Below are 17,539 nucleotides of genomic sequence, written 5' to 3'. Positions count from 1 at the left end.
CCAGCTAAGGTGTGCCCTTTGGCCCAGCAATGCCCCATCCAGTCATCAGCCAAAGAACTAATCAAGGATACAGCCAGAGATGTGTCTTCACAGGTCTCCGTTTTGCAAATGGCTGTATGCCTGTGGCTGAGCAGGCTGTGGGGAAGTATTGCTACACGGTTGGGGGATGTTTCTGGCAGTGTTATTCATGATACAGAAACAATCCCGATGGCCGCCCCCACCAAGGAAATGGTGAAATGAGCATCTCACAAGACACACAGGGCAGTCATTAAAGAAAATGATGTGGAAATGGCTCTTTTGACCTGAAAGATACAATGCACTGAAATGTGCAAACAGCTGCTTACAAAACACTATGTGGAGTGAAGGTATAAAACCCTGGATCATCTCTGGGTAGAATACTGGTGATTTTTAATCCTTTTCTGCTCACTTAAGCTTCCCAATTTCTGTGCAATCAACATGTGTTAATTGTGTTCAAAGAAGTAATAGAAGTTTGTGAGTGTCCATGGCAGCCCAGTTCCCCAGTGGGAGCCCTGGAGGGAGGGGCTGGGTCTGGGTCCGTCACCCCCGTGACCCGTCCCCAAGGCCTCCACCCCAGCCCCTGCCCTTCCAGCTTTGCTCTGATTTACTGGGTGGGTGAGGGGCATAGGGGTTTTGGGGCTGTTCATGGCAGGTGGGGTCAGCAGTAAAGAACTAACTTAAATTTGAGTCAGGGCTGGGCCTGCGACAGAACCCTCACCTTTCCTATGGTGGCCCCTACAGTTTTCTCAGGGCAGGAACAGAGTATACAGTCCTAGACGGAATAGTCCATTTAATAACGGGGTGCGGACAGGAAACAGAACCTCATCAAGGGGTGACTCAGAGATGAGGATCAGGGCTGCCCTGAGGAATGGGCTGGGGGTGCCGGCTCCTCGGGTCCAGGGAGGATCCAGGACCGACACTGCCCCTGGAGGCCCAACCCCAGCCTGTGGAGGGAGTCCCCTGGCCGCTCTGTCCTGTGACTGTGCAGGACAGCTAAACTCGGGCTGTGCCCACCCCTCACTCTTCCCAGCCTGCTCATTTGAGCCCAGCACTTGCGCTCAGGGCACCATGGCCCCCGGGAGGCTGTCTAGAGGAAGGGCTGGTCTCCCCGGAGCTTTCCTGCTCCTCCTCTCCTCCAGTGTGAGCTGTTAGGAAGAACAACTCTGAGGGCCAGCACTGACCCAGAAATAGCCCTTTCCTAGCTTGTACAATCCACTACGGAGGAGTGAACTACACTTAGGGTTTTTTTTGGTTTTCCCTGACTTGAGTGCACTGGCGGCAGAGTTTAGACCCCAGTTTCCCAGGAGGTCAGGGACAGCCCCGTCCCCACCTCATGCGGTCTCCCCCTCTTTCTCTCTTCCCAACAATTGTAATTAAGCCATGCGTTGCTACTGCTATTGTTTTCATAAGTGTCTATAATAATAGCACTGTACTTTGAAGGTGAGATTTCTCCAAGAAAAAACAAAACATACCAAGCCTCTTTTTCCGCCCAGGGGCAGGAGGGTTGATACAGATACTGAATCTACCTGTTGGACAGGTGGACAAAGTGAGACTCCAAAGAAGGGATTTTCCTGAGCCAGTGACCATGCCAGGAGTCTCTTTCCTGAGCCAGATCCTGATGGAACAATCTTTCGTCGCAGGGACTGGGTCAGCCCCAGACTGCTCCCCTCCCCCAGCCCCACCTGGAGGGCACCCAAAACTGCTGCTGTAATTGAATTCCTTGGGGGAAGAGGGGGTGCAGAGCAAGCGGCTGTGTAGGGGCTGGGCGGGCTGGGCTGGTTCAGCAGCAGGCAGGATCCTGCAGCAGCCTCTAAGGGCTTGGGGCTGGTAGACAGCAGAGCTGCTGGGCTTCCAGAAGTGTAGAAAGGGGTTCAAGGGTAGTCCTGTCGCAACCCCTCCTTTTATTCATACCTTTCTGGCACACCTGCATGTCCCTTCTTCCTGCTACCCACTGGGACCCTCTGCTCTCCATGGAAATTCTTTGGTTGGTCTGGGATAAGCTGTCCCTGGTTACCATGGGAATACTTCCTGAGGTCCTGTTCCTACCCCTGACTCACAATCTTCAGAAGTTTGATGGTCCCCAGGTCCCACAGCCCTGAGGTCAAGGCGGGGAGTGGAGGGGGGCAGCTGGGCAAGGAGACGGGTTCTGCCAGTCCTAAAGCAGTAGGGCCCATAGAGCCAGAGGACGCAAGGTGCCGGCTGGCTGCCTCATGCGCCACCTGCTGGAAACAGAGAGGAGGGGATGCCTAGTTGTCCTGGGGAAAACGGGAAAACAGCAGACCGAGCGGGCTGGTACCCCTTCTTTCTGGCCTCAGGTATCCATGCGCTGCCCTGGGAATAGGTTATAAACCAACCCAAGGGGACAGAGAGTCGAGGCAGAAGCACAGCATTTTCTTAGTCAACACCGTTTAGATGGCAAGAATCAGAGACCCAGTCAGGCTGCCGAAGGATTTGAAAAGTGAGAATTTTTTTTATAGAGAAACAGGACATTTGAGGAGCGCAAGCCTGGGAAGTGGAGCTGAGCCTCAGGAGAGCTCAGAGCCTGGAACAGGAAACCCATCGGGTGCCCACTGCTCTGCCCAGATGGTCTCTCTGGGCAGAGGCCTCTCCCGACTGTACATTGGCCTGGACCCTCCGCAGACCAACAGAGAGCCCTGTCCCGCCGATCTGAGGCTACCTGATCTCGCAGGCCTACGGCCATCAGAGCCCACAGCACTGCGGGCCACATCTGCATCCTAGCACGAAGAAACTGATGGTGCCAACTTGAGGCAGTACTGCCACCATGGTACAGCCCGTGGTGCCAGACTTGCATGGTACAGTGACAGCACCGGGCCCAGCATGGTGGGCAGCAGGTGTGTGAGGACAGTCCTCTGGCAACACCAGAAGATGGTGGTCACGGTTGTGGGGGCAGAACCCTTGTTCCAAGAAGTCAGCAAACACGCAGGCCACCCAGTGAGTATTATTCTCAAAAGCTTTTGGGTAAGAATTCTGTGAGAGGGGAAGAGGCTGTAACTTTATGGGAATATTTTGGAGAATTTCCACCACCACACACCCCAAGCCACAAAACCATCCCTTGTCCCTCATTCCCACATCCAGCCACTCACCTCCTGAGCATTTCTCCAGAACGGACCATTGAAAATGCGGATAGGACCATGTGAGCCTTTGGCTTCGAACCCTCTCATGGCTCCTTCTCCAGCCTCAGGATGAAAGCGAATTCTTTACCTTGTCTCCCCAGGCGCCACCAGAGCCCTCAGACCCCTGGTGTTTCTCACAGTGCTCTGCTCTCATCTTGCACATGCTGTGTCTTGTCCCTGCCCACATGGTCCCGTGCTATGTCACCCCATCCTCTGCTTTCACCCCATTTCTGTTCATCCTTCGAGGCTTGGCTCAATGGGGGTGGGGGGTGCCTGGGTGGCTCAGTCGGTTAAGCATCCAACTTTGGCTCAGGTCATGATCTCATAGTTCATGGGTTGGAGCCCCACATCGGTCTCTGTGCTGACAGCTCAGAGCCTGGAGCCTGCTTCGGATTCTGTGTCTCCCTTTCTCTCGTGCCTCCCCTACTTACACTCTGGTTCTGTCTCTTTCTGTCTCTGTCTCAAAAATAAACATAAAAACAACAAAAAAAAAGACTTGGCTCAGTGGTCATCCTCTCTGGGAGGCTCCTGGACTCCTCACCCAGGGTCAGTTGGGGGTCCCTTCAGGCTGGTCCGGATCTCCTGGTCACGAGTCTGTCACCCCAACACAGGGGTTGTATTTTATTCACCCTCATATTCTCAGCCTCCACCTCCGCCCCGGCCTCAAGCACAGAACCCGGCTTACAAAGTATTCTCCATAAATGTTTCCCTAGACTTGAGGAAAGCAGATTTCAAAACAGTTAAAGATAAGACATTCCATCTCAGCCAGAGAGTCTGAAAGTGAACGTGGTTTAAGAATAGATGGGAGAGTCCCCAAGCTGAAATTCCGTGCTTGCCCCGCCGTGAGTAAAGCAGGCGAGGAAGGGGTGGGGCGAATGGGAAAGGGAGGAGGCTCTTGGGTGAGTGGCGTGTCCCTGGGAACATCTGCACGAGCCTTGCCAAGCGTTAAGGATGGTGTGCAGCCTGAAGAGAGGCCTCAGGGAGCACGTGGGGTTTTCAGCAAAACGCTCTAGAGTCCCTGGGGTAACCGCTGCGGGCCAGATGCAGCTTTCAGCATGGGCGCCTGGGCATGGCCACGCCCTGGAGGCAGCAGGTATGTCTGGACCGGCCGGCTTGTCAGAAGTGGTCGGAGTCAGGACGGCAAGGGCCCAGGCGCCGGGGACGCCTGCACTCTGGTCTGCTGTTGCAGGGTGGACTTCTAAAGGAAGCAGCCCCGTGCTGAATAGCCCCTCCAGAAGGACTTGCTTAGGAAGGGTTCAGGTCAGCTGAAGGCTTCAGTGTCCTTGCAGCCCAGGTCCCCTGGTGGGCTGTGTGCTCTCTGCATGGCCAGGTGAGTCCCCTTGGAACCAGAGGGCCACCATGTTCTCAAGACTCTTTGGTCTCTGTGTCGATTAGGAGCACAGCGTCTTCTGGCTCAGGCCAGACCTCCTTCCAGGCTACCCAGCATCCTCTTCCTCATTTCCCTACATACTTCTTGGCTACCCATTCTCTCCAAGGCCAGAGGCAAGGGTTTGTCTCAAGGTCAGGGTCCAGGCCATATCTGACACTGACATCGGCTCCCTCCTAACCCATGGCACTTGTAGCCATGTGCCTCTTGGGGAAAAGATGGAGTCAGGTCTGCAGAACTTCGGGGCAATTAGGGGCTCGGGTTGTCCAGGAGTATCATAGAGGCAGGTCATGCCCCCCTTAGAGCCCAACTTAGAAACAAAACAGACACATGGTGGAAATGAGCTGCTGGCCCTACTGTAACGTCTTCTGTAGTCCAGTCTCTTCCGGCCATGACATTAAGTGCAAAGGAAGGTTCTTAATGTTCCCTCTTTGGAGGCGTCATGTCTTCCTCCTGGGTGCTCATGGCAGCACCAGTGACCAGACTCTCAGGAGTTCTGTCTGACCCCCGAGTCTCCTTTTGGGCATATCATGCCCAGATGCCCCAGGAGCGCCATGGTGAATGCCTTAGGTAGAGAGAGCGTACACCGCAGCTAGGAAAAACTAGCTCTACCCCTTGTCCCCTTGAGAAAGTTCTGGGAGGACACAGGATGAAGTTGCAGAGGCGCCGCATAAGTACAGGCCTGGAAGAGGGGGCCTAGGCCTGAAAGGCGAGCCCATCCAACCACAATCAAGAGACTGAACTGCATGGTGTCAGGAGGTTCAATAAGCAACATTATCGTCTATGGGAGAGTTTCAGGTGGTCTGTCGGGTCAGAACTTGACCCTCTTGCTCAATACCAACTATACAAAACCAGGAGGAAAGGTGCATGATCCTGTTGATAGAATGAGGATTCGAAAGAATCTTGATCCACTGGAATGGTGGGTTCAAGCTTGCAGCATCAAATGGAAGCAGGAGAAATGTGGTGGCCAATTCACAAACAGATTCCTGGACTCCTAACTGTTTATGGAAACAAAAGGACCATAATGGATCAGCTGACCACAAGTTAGCATGAGTCAGTAATGAGGCCTGACATCTAAGATGCCTTTGTAATGCTAGACAGCCTGAGAGGTCTGAGGTCACCCTGCAGAGGGCCAGTGGCATTGTCCTGTGCCACTCAGCCCTGCTCTGGAGCCTTAATGCCCTCTCTAGAGAGCCAAGACCAGATGAAGCAGGGCCAGAGCACCAAGCCGTGAGAAGCCACCTGTGTCCAGGACAGGACCACCTGAGGGTCAGGAGGAGGGACAGGAAGGGCAGAGAAAAGCCCCCATTGGGTTCTGGTCTTTCACACTGAAAGCAGCTGGGGGCTTGCCCTGCCTGCCTCCTCCCACCACTTCTCACCTGCATTCTCTGAACTTCTACGGACCTGACCAAGCTTAGGTCACAGGCACCGAAGGACAAGAGGAGCCTAGGCCAGCCTTCTAGCAGAGGGGCTGTTTCCCTTTATCATGCAGCTGGTGCATTCCCCAGTCCAACGATGGGGCGAAAGTGTCCAGGGTCCCCCTAGGCCATGGGAGAGGACATAGGAACACCTTGACACCCTCAGGTCACAGGCACCCCTGCATTCCCCACAGCCGGTCCCTCAGAAGTATTCTCCCAGGAGTTAGGGCGCTGTATGCAGGAAGCAAATGAACAGTTGCTTTTCTGGGCCTCTTTGAAAGGAAAGGTCTTTGCGCCCTGGGCGACCTATGGTAAGAACTCTCCCTTCATCCCCATTTCATTAGAGAAGGTCAAATCTAAAATGAGGGGCTCATTGTGACAAGTGTCACAAAAGCCTTTATCCAAGTACTGTTAACTGAATCACCGGTACACAAACCATTAAATACGCACATACCCCCCAGGGTGGGGGTGTGAATTACCCATGAGTCTGTGTCCCTAAGAGGCAAGGAGGCATCACAAAGCTGTGGGAGGGGCTTCTGAACCACATACTCTTACCCAAAGAAAAGCCAGCTTTTGAGGACCAGGGACAATGGCAAAACTATTCATCCCCACAGGAGACCTTCTCTTCCCATTCAGATGCAAGTCCCCATACCTTCTGTTTGGAGAACAGGTTTCTGGTGGGCTGTATGGGAGGTGTCATCTGAGCACGAAAAATCCTGCTCAAGCAAGAAGAACAGGGCAAGAGCAGAGAGTTGCGGGGAGTCTTGATTCGGCTGCCCACCGAAATCACCTGTAGATGCTTGCTGCACCCCTCCTCAGTGTGAATCTCCTGAGCCAGGTTTCAGGTATATGCAGGCTTCGTGAGCTCCCCACGGGTTCTGATGGGCCGGGTGGACTGAGAGCCACTGCCATGGGCAGACCTAGCCCCGCCCCAGGAAAGCAGCCCTTATCCTGAAAGGCGGGGGTGCCCCTGCCTCGCGCACTCCTGAAGTGTCCTGCGGGGGCATGGAGTAGGGAGGCAGGATTCCACTCCTGCCTGTGGCCACCTCCAGCCCCACCTTTCCCATCCACCATAGGCAGGTCCCTCAGTGCCAGGCTTTGGGGACCGAATCAGTACAGGTCTGGGGGCTATACATGTGAAGGAGGTGTAGGGAGAGAGCTGGGTCCCTCAGCTGTTCTCGGACTGTGAGAGGCAGGAAGCAGGGAGTCACAGGGAGGAGCATGGGCCCCAGAAGGGTCCCAGAAGCACCTACAGGGAAGTTTTCAGTTAGATGCGAGTAGCTGGGATTTGGGGACTAACACCTTTCCCCAGAATGTTTGGAGACGTACAGAACTCCCTGACAAGGTCTGGGCAGCCTCTGGGGTTCCCTGGGCCCCCAATGAGGCCCCCAATGAGCTCTTGGGGATGGGCTAATGTGCCGGCAGGAAAACAGACAAGTGACCAGAGCAGTGAGGTCCCCACCTTGCTTCAGCTGGTCCTTCCAGTGTAGAGGACAATGAGGGAAGGGCTTCAAAATCAACATGGGGCACCTGGGTGGCTCAGTTGGTTAAGCATCTGACTTCGGCTTAGGTCATGATCTCATGGTCTGTGGGTTCGAGCCCCGCGTCGGGCTCTGTGCTGACTGCCAGCTCAGAGCCTGGAGCCTGTTCCAGATTCTGTATCTCCCTCTCTCTCTGACCCTCCCCTGCTCACACTGTCTCTCTCCCTCTCTCTCTCTCAGAAAAAAAAATCAACATGACAGTGGGAGCAGAGCAATAAAATGAAGGGGACGCAGAGCTGTGCCATTGAAGTCCAAAGGGATTAGAGCAGTGCCTCCAAACACAGAGGACACCGCAGCTGTGCCTTCGAAATACACTGGCGACGGGAGGAGGAAGTCCCAGTGGAGCAATGAGAGCCACAGTGATGTCCAAACACGATGCATCGTGGAGCACCGCCTCCGGTGCTGCCGTGTGGCTCACTGCCTTCCACATGCAGAGGAAAGGGGGACTGCTTCCAGGTGCAGGGGACATTGGAGCAGTGATGTCTAAAATAGTTGACAATTGGGGGCACCTGGGTGGCTGAGTCGGTTAGGAGCCCAACTTCAGCTCAGGTCATGATCTCATGGTTCTGTGAGTTGGAGCCCCCTGTGGGCCCTGTGCTGTCAGTGCAGAGCCTGCTTTGGATCCTCTGTCCCCTTCTCTCTCTGCCCCTCTTATGAGCACTTGCTTGCTCCCTCTCTCTCTCTAACATTTTTACATGTTTATGTAAAAATAATGATGAAATAACTGGACAATGAGAGAAGTGCCTTCAAAAGACGGTGAAGCTATGTCTTTTCAATGCAGATGACATAGCAGAGCAGTGCCTTTACCTGGGGTCGTCGTTTCCATGCTGGCTGTCAGCCGTGGCCGCCCTCAGCTTCTAGAAGCTGCTCTCAGCTCCCTGCAGGTGGGCCTCGCCCCCCCTCAGCCAGCAATGGTGCATCCGATCCTTCTCACACTTGAAATCCCTCTGACTTCCCTCTCCGTTGTTTTTCTCTTGCCTCTTCTACCTCATCTCTCTGCTCTTTGGCCGACTCTTCTGCTTCCTAGTCTGTGATTAGGGACTCACATGGGGCCCACCTGGATGGTCCTGGACTGCCTACTTGAGAGCCAGCTGACTGGCAACCTTAGTTACACCTGCAAAATCCCATCACGGCAACAGCTAGAATAGTATTTGACTGCATAACCAAAGGACAGGAATCTTCAGGGGACATCTTTGGAATTCTGCCTGTGATGTTTTTTTTTTCTTTATTGTAAATCTTCTCACTGTCTTTGATTTGCTGATATGAACACTGACTTCCCCAGAGGGAGGTGGGTGTTTTTTTTTTCTATGTCAGGTGTATGTGTTAGGATTAGAGTCTGTTGAATATTCAGAAATTCCAAAATAACAGTGGGCATCCTCACGTGCAGTGAGACTTGAGGTTGGCCATTCAGGGCTAGCCTGGTGGTTCCAGGAAGCAACAATAACACAGGCTCCTTCTCTGTTTTTGTTAACTTCTAACCTTGTGATTGCCTCATGGAACAGATGGTGGCTGGAGGTCCAGCCATCACATTTACCTTCCAGACTGGGGGATGGCCTGGAGGGGTTGATATCCCTTCTGGCTGAGGCATCTTCCTCTAAGCAGCCTTCCCGGAAGTCACTTCCAGACCTTGAACGTACATTTCACTGGCCAGAGCTTGAACATAAGGCCACATGTAGCTACAGGGAGGTTGGGAAACATGCTCTTTGGGCTGGGCGATCTGCTGCCTGGAATGAAGCCAGGGTTCTGGGGCTCAGGGAGAAAGGAAGTAGGACATTGGGTGGATCCAGCCTTCACTGCCCCCTGGGTGTTTTAAGCACATTTGACTACAGATGGCTTTTTTCTCAGAGCACAGTTCAGAATATGTGGCTGTTTTCCTTTAATCTTCAGAGAAACGTATCACATCTACCTGTCCCATACATGTATATTTTACTGTCCTAGACCCAAAGTGGGGACAGTATTCTTTTTTAAAAATTGATTTGATTTGGGGTGCCTGGGTGGCTTAGTCGATTAAGCGTCCGACTTTCGCTTAGGTCATGATCTCGCGGTTCGTGGGTTCGAGCCCCGCGTCGGGCTCTGTGCTGACTGCCAGCCCAGAGCCTGGAGCCTGTTTCAGAGTCTGTGACTCCCTCTCTCTCTCTGACCCTCCCCTGCTCACGCTGTCTCTCTCTCTCCTAGAAATAAATAAAACATTTAAAAATAAATAAATAAATAAAAATTGATTTGATTTATTTATTTAGAGAGAGTGTGTGTGTGAGGGCGTGCACACACAAGCAGGGGAGGGGCAGAGAGAGAGAGAATCCCAAGCAGGCTCTAAGGTGTTAGTACACAGCCCGATGCGAGGTTCCACCTCACAAGCTGAGAGATCATGACTTGAGCTGAGATCAAGAGTTGGACACTTCACCAGAGCCACCCGGATGCCCCAGTAGTGAAAATGTTCTAAGACCGAAGTACATAGCACTGAAGAAAATACAGAGTCAGAGGCCGAAACCCGAGAGACTGAGAATATCAAGGCTTTGGTTGGAAAGGCAACGATTGCAGGCGAGTGCGGATACCAAGGACCCAACAGGTGAACGCAAGTGTCAGCAGGCAGCGGGCAGTCAAGTGCAGGAAGGCAGAGCAGGGCAGCAGGAAGAAGGAGGCTCCAGCTCTGTAGTTTGTGGGGAGCCCCCGGAAGCAGCGGGATCCCGGCACGATCCTGGAGGCGGACGCCCCAGAGTCCACACAAGGACTCCACATGCCTCCAAACCGGAGCTCTGATAAGGAGGCTCACGCAGCTCTTCCTGGGGAGACATCAGACAGCTGGTAGCACCCTGGGAACTTTCAGAGAGAAATGGGTTCCGCTTCAGGTCGGCTCGTGGAGCAGCCCTGGGCCTCTGCACCTCCATGTCGGCCGAAGGCAGGGGACTGCCTGTGTCAGAGCAGCACGCCACCAACCATGGCCCACAGATGACCCCACCTGCTCACGACGCCTCAGGCCTACGCGTGCCCTCTAATACAATTCTGCCTCCAGCATTTGTTACATGCTATGACAAAGGCAGTGTTCCTTGTTCACCCAGCCCCATTGCAGCCTCCTCTCCCCGAGGCAGAGGAAGACTGCCTTTCCCAGCCTCCCCTGCGGTTGGGTTCGGGCCATGTGATGAATCCTGGTGAACAGGCTGTAAGTGGAAGTGAAGTGAGTTACCCCCTGACTAAAGCACAACAGAGCAGGCGTGAGGTCTCACAAGTCTCTGCTCCCCTGCATGGGGCTGCTTAAGCTGTACAGCGGGATGGCCATGTTACAAGATGGCGGCCCCTCCATCAGCCTGGGTCCCTGGGCCACTTGGCAGAGCTGCCAAACCCAACAACTCTCACCGCCCCCCCCCCCCCAATACAGATCAAACCCGGGCCAGCACCAGACGTGGACCAGAGTGAAAAATAAATCCATGTTGGATTAGGCACTGAGATCTATAGTTAATCTGAAACCTAACCTAGACTAACCTAACTAAATACAGCCACCATTTGGACCAGGTGATCTCTCGCTTTTCACATGCTGGACAACCCTCTCACAACCAGTGACATCTGCCACACCCCTCTATCCCCAAACACAGCCACCCTGAAGTGGTCTCTGTCCCAACCTGCCCGTCTGTCATGTTGATATCTCTCTGCCATTGAACAAGTTGTGTCATGACCCAAGTGCCCTCCTGTGGTTCTCTGTGGTTAAACATTTCCAGGCAAGGGGTCTCAGGTCTCATCTCTATGCACAGCCAGAAGGAGCCTTGACATAGAGCCTCTATTTTGGGGGCTCCCTCAGCACCTTCCCCAGGGCACCTTCCATCAGGGGCTCCTTCTTCCCACCTGACAAGCTGGGGTCAGAGCCATCTCCCCACCACAGGTCATGATCTGCTCCCTTCTCCTGAGACAGCTGGTTGTTTCTATGGTAACAACTTTCAGACCTGACCCAAGGGGAGGCTGGGTGACAAGCCAGTGTGTGGGCTCCCTGTCCTATCCAGGCTGAAGGAGCATAGAGTGCCCATAGGTGTCAGTCAGGACCAGCCTGTCCCAAACTGAGCAAATCGATGTATTGAAAAAGAACGAAGGGGTGCTTGGGTGGCTCAATTGGTTGAGCGTCCAACTTCAGTTCAAGTCATGATTTCATCTCCGTGAGTTCAAGCCTCACACTGGGCTCACTGCTGTCGCTCAGAGCCTGCTTGGGATCTTCTGTCCCCTCTCTCTGCCCTTCTGCCACTTGAGCTCTCCTAAAAATAAGTAAATATTTTTTTAAAAAGGGTACAAAATACTTAAAATGTGTGTGTGTGTGTGTGTGTGTGTAAAGCGGAAACAAAGAGCTGTATTTGGCATCCTTATACGAAACCTTGGATAAAGGTGTGCTTCTAAAAACTAAAACCAAAGGCTCTGAATGTGACTTGCAGTGTCCCTGGGGAAAGTGCTTCTTTCCAAAACAATTAGTCCAGCAGAGAACAGGACATGCCACATAAGGAGGCAAACTGAAATTAGAGCTAAAAATAATTTCAGGTGCGTTTTGCCAAGAATTCAAAAGACCATTCAGTCCACAAACCTTCACTGAGCACCTATTAGACATCCACCACCATGCTGGGAGCACAGCTGGGAGCACCACTATGGAGGATTAGTTCTGCAACCCGTTTACTTACAAATAAAAAGGAAGCAAACCTAAATTAGTAGGAGCTATTGAAGGGATCAGGGTACAAAGATGTGCTAGGCAATGACAAGAAAATCACATCATTTTTCTTGTTGTTTCTCTGTAGACAAGGCTTTTTTTTTTAATGTTTTATTTATTTCTAGGAGAGAGAGAGAGAGAGAGACAGCATGAGCAGGGGAGGGTCAGAGAGAGAGGGAGTCACAGACTCTGAAACAGGCTCCAGGCTCTGAGCTGGCAGTCAGCACAGAGTCCGATGCGGGGCTCGAACCCACGAACCGCGAGATCATGACCTAAGCGAAAGTCAGACGCCCAACCGACTAAGCCACCCAGGTGCCCCTCTGTAGACAAGGCTTCTAAAGAAACCAACCACCTTATTTTCTTTTGAAGCAGACAAGCTGGACGTCCTGGATCCAACGTCAGCAAATCCATGGGATGTACTAAGACCGACAGACGCTGAACTGGTGAAGTCACTCCGGAGCTATGCAGACATGAAAAGCAAAACACAATCCTGGAAATGTCCGCCCAAACACATCTCCTATGGTTTTACTCAGCCGCGAGACCAGGAGAGTCCCAGGTCTACTAGTCTTGCTTGTGACCCCGGGGTCCCACCGCCAGGGGCTCCCGGCTCCATTTTTCCTTGCACTGGGACATCACAGAACCCCTTTTAATCTGTTTCTTTGCTTGGAAATGTGGCGTAGTGGTAGTCCCTCCTTCCTAAAGCGGAAGTGATATGAAGAATATTCAGCACTTAAAGTAATTCCTGCCACGGGGCAACTGCTCCACAAATGTTAGTCATTATCAGCGGAACCTGGGGCTCGTTAATACATTGACAATCAGGGAGTCATGGCTCTGTGAAGGAGGAATCTTCGGAGGGAAGTCATTTAGACTTTTCTAAACTCCTCCAGGGGAACTGTGCCACAAGTCAGCCACTCTGGGAGATGACATTTCAGTATTTGGGGAACTCTTCTCCAGCCCAGCTCTCAACAGGACCCTAAGCACATTCTCCGGAATACCTGCTATGGTGGCACATTTGCGCCCTGGATACTAATTTTTGGAAAAAGATGAAAGTTGTTTTCAGCCAAGGCTGGTGAAGTAACTAGGCAATCGGGATGAGTAATGCCATCTATTCAAAAGCGGATTATGATGATGGCATAAGGAAACAAGTTCTCTTTAGTGGCTCCAGAGAGCACGGGTATCTCTGGTGCTCTGGCCCCTCTGGCACCTGGATGACTGGTGCAGCACTGCCACCTGGTGAAGCCTAGGGGAACTACAGGGTAGTTATCCCTAAAATCCCTAAAATCCCTAAAAACACAAAATGAAAAGCAGAGCTCCTAGACACCAGCATCCTGGAGTCCAGCAACACTGCAGAGATCTCCTCTCCCCCCCGCTTCACCAAGTGTTCCCCTGAAGTTAAATTAATCCGATCTACCAGCTAACCCCAAGCTTTTGCCAGGCAATTAGTATTTCCTCCCTTTCTTTTTATTTCTTTTTAATCCCAGAGCTGTGAATCTCCCTCCCTCCCTCTCTCCCTCTCTCTCTCTCTCTCTCACACACATACTCTCTCTCAATCACATATATTTAGAAATTTTATATATATTGGATGCATAAATCTTAACTGTACCATTTTGACAAACAGATACACACGGTGTAATCCATACCCCTATTGAGATAAGGAACATGTTCATCACCCTAGAAAATTCCCTTGTGCCCCTCCTCTAAGAGGCAGTGACTCTTCTACTGTCTGTCCCTAGAGGTCAGTTTTATCTTTTCTAGAGTTCCATGTAAACAAAATCACAGTCTGTACTGTAGTGTTCTGACTTCCTTCACTACACATGGTGTGTTTGAAATTCATGTATGTATCAGGAACTCGTTCTTTTTATTGTAGAGTAATAGTCCATTGTGTGAGTATGCCATAATTTGTCTTTCTATTATACTGCTGATGGACATCTGGGCTGCTTCCAGTGTTGGCTACAAGATCAGCACTACATACTAGGAATATTCTGTGAAAGTCTTTTCCGGAACAAATGTTTTCACATCCTGGGCAAATACTCAGGAGTCAGCTTTCTGGGTCAGTGGGTAGGTATATGTTTATCTTTATAAGAAACTGCCGAACCATTTTCCAAAGTGGTGGTAGAATTGTTACCTCCTCACCCGCAGTGTTTCCTTTTATTTCTAAAGTTCGAAGGAGTCCAGTTCTACATGAGCTGCAAAATAAGGCAAATAAGCCTCCACAGAAACTGTTATGTCAGCATTAGGTGAGGCAGATGTTTTATAAAACTCACCACACTTTGAAATGGAAATGCTTGATTAAAGTGTAATATGTCTACTTATAAGAATATAAGAGCTACCTCCAGATGTCAACACCATAAAATAAAATAAATAAAATGAAATGAAACATATCACTTCTCACTAAAAGGAACCAAGGATCTTTGGAGAATGGCTAACTCCAGATTTGGTGCAAGGAAAGAATAAAATGAGGGGCATCTGGGTGGCTCACTCGGTTAAGCGTACGACTTCGGCTCAGATCATGATTTCACAGGTTGTGAGTTTGAGCCCTGCGTCGGGCTCTGTGCTGACAGCTCAGAACCTGGAGCCTGCTTTGGATTCTGTATCTCTCTCTTCTCTGCCCCTCCCCTGCTCATGTTCTGTCTGTCTCTCTCTTAAAAATAAATAAACATTAAAAAAAAAGAAAGAATAAAGTGAGCCTAGAACCTCCTGCTATGTCAGAAGACAAGGGCATACTCAAAGGAAAGGAGAGAGGGACACCAGCCTGAAGGGCTCCCACTTACCTACATTTCATCATAACAAAATGATGGGAGATAAAATTCTCAGGACAAATATCCAACAAAGGACTGTGTCAAGAACATACCAAGAATTCCCGCAAATGAATCAAAAAGATAAAATTAGTTTAGGGGTGCCTGGGTGGCTCAGTCAGTTAAGCATCCGACTCTTGGCGTCTGCTCAGGTCATCTCACAGTCTTTGAGTTTGAGTCCCAAGTCAGGCTCTGCGCTGGCAGTGTGGAGCCTGCTTGGGATTCTCTCTCTCTCTGTTCCTCCCTTTTGCTCTCTCTCTCAAAATAAATAAACAAAAATTTAGAAAAAATAATTATTTTAAATGGACAAAAGGTTTGAATGGTCACCTTTTAAAAAGTAGATATACATATGTACAATTAACATTTGAAAAAGTGATGAATATCATTACTTCTCAGAACAATGAAAATTAAAACCACCCTGACAGATTACCACACATGAACCAGGTGATTACAATTTAAAAGACTAAAATTATAGAGTGTTGAAAAGACTGGAACTCTCATACTTTGCTGATAGAGGTGTTGTAAATTGCCGAAGTCATGTGGAAACCACTTCTAAAGTTTATCTTTAAACCACATTATCTTCTAAAGTTAAGCACATGCCTTCTCCATGACCCAGGAATTCTACTCCTAAGTATCTATTTCCAAGAGAAAAACATATGCCTACCACGAATGTCCATAACAGTTATATTCGTGATGGCTCCTAACTAGAAACAACTCAAATATCCATCAACAGTAGGATAGATAAACGGCCATATATTCATACAACAGAATCTATACCATCAGTGAAAAACAACAAATTACTGATACATTCAAGATTGTTGAATTACATGAAATGTGGAGCAAGGAAGCCAGATACAGAACAAGTACACGCTGCACGATTTATTTTATTTTTAAAAATGTTTTAAATGTTTTTTATTTATTTTTTGAGAGAGACAGTGCGAACAAGGGAGAGACAGAGAGAGAGGGAGAAACAGAATCCGAAGACTGGCTCCAGGCTCTGAGCTGTCAGCACGGAGCCCGACGCGCGGCTTGAACCCATGAACCACGAGATCATGACCTGAGCCGAAGTCGGACGCTCAACCGACTGAGCCACCCAGGCGCCCCTGTATGATTTCCTTAAAATGATGATCAAAAATAGGTAAAACTAGTCAAGGAAAGCAGAAACCAAAACAGCAATTACCTCGGGGGGACAGGGTGGTGAGAGGCTGGGAAGATGAGGTGGGGTGGCGTGGATTGACTGGAAGGAGGAGACAAGGAGGAGCCTTCTGGAATAATGGAAATGTTCTGTATCTTGACCTAAAGCTGGCCAGTGGTTATGTGGATCTGTGCATTTACCATCAGCAGATCCTCATCAGAGCAACCTCTAAAAGATGTCATTCAGGAAGAAAGAAAATGTCTCCAGAAGGAAGTTCTTCTGGAATGCAAGAAGGAATCGAGATAGACAGGTGGGCAAATCTAAACAAACACTGATTATATAAAATAGTGACAATGTTAGTACTTATAAAGATAATACTTAAGGGGCACCTGGGTGGCTCAGTCAGCTGAGTGTCCGGCTTCGGCTCAGGTCATGATCTCACAGTTCGTGGGTTTGAGCCCCATGTTGGGGTATGTGCTGACAGCTCAGAGCCTGGAGCCTGTTTCAGATTCTGTGTCTCCCTCTCTCTCTGACCCTCCCCTGCGTACGCTGTCTCTCTCTCCCAGAAATAAATAAGACATTTAAAAAATTAAAAAAAAATACTTAAGATCGGGCGGTTAGTGTGGTATATTGATTGCCAAGACTGACCCGGTTGTTCACCCCTCCCTGTGTCCACACCCTCTGTGATGTGATTGTTTAGCTCCTTTAATGCAGACAGAGGGCGAGTCTGTTTTCCCCACCTCTTGAATCCAGGCCGGCCTTGTGACCTGCTTTGGCCAGTGCAATGTGATGAAAGTTCTGATGCGCTAATTTCGAGCTGAGGCTTCAAATGAGCTTGCACGCTTTTATTCTCTTGGACCTCTGCCAGCAGGAGAGAGTGTCTGAGCTAGCCCGCTGGAGTAGTAGGGAGGAGAGCAGAGCCATCCCATCCAAGGCCATCCTCCACCAGCCAGCCCCACAGCCAGCCCCTCCCTTGACTGTAGACACAGATCAGATCAGCAGCACCATCCAGCCAACCCACAGATTCGTGAGGAATCATACCCAACTGTTGTTTTATTTTTTTATTTATTTTTTAATTTTTTAAATGTTTTGTTTATTTTTGAGAGAGAGAGAGAGACAGCATGAGCAGGGGAGGGTCATAGAGACAGGGAGACACAGAATCTGAAGCAGGCTCCAGGTGCTGAGCTGTCAGCACAGAGCCTGACGTGCGGCTCGAATCCACGAAGCGTGAGATCATGACCTGAGCCGAAGTCAGACGTTTAACCGACTGAGCCACCCAGGCACCCCCCACCTGTTGTTTTAAACCACTAAATTTTATTAAAAAAATTTTTTTTAATGGTTATTTATTTTTGAAAGAGAGAGTCAGTGTGTGAGTGGGGGATGGGCAGAGAAAGAAGGAGGCACAGAATCTGAAGCAGGCTCTAGGCTCTGAACTG

This window comes from Crocuta crocuta, unplaced genomic scaffold, assembly GCF_008692635.1.
Source record: "Crocuta crocuta isolate KB4526 unplaced genomic scaffold, BGI_CrCroc_1.0 scaffold67, whole genome shotgun sequence".
NCBI classification, from domain to species: domain Eukaryota; kingdom Metazoa; phylum Chordata; class Mammalia; order Carnivora; family Hyaenidae; genus Crocuta; species Crocuta crocuta.
Note: the sequence above shows the minus strand (reverse complement) of the source record.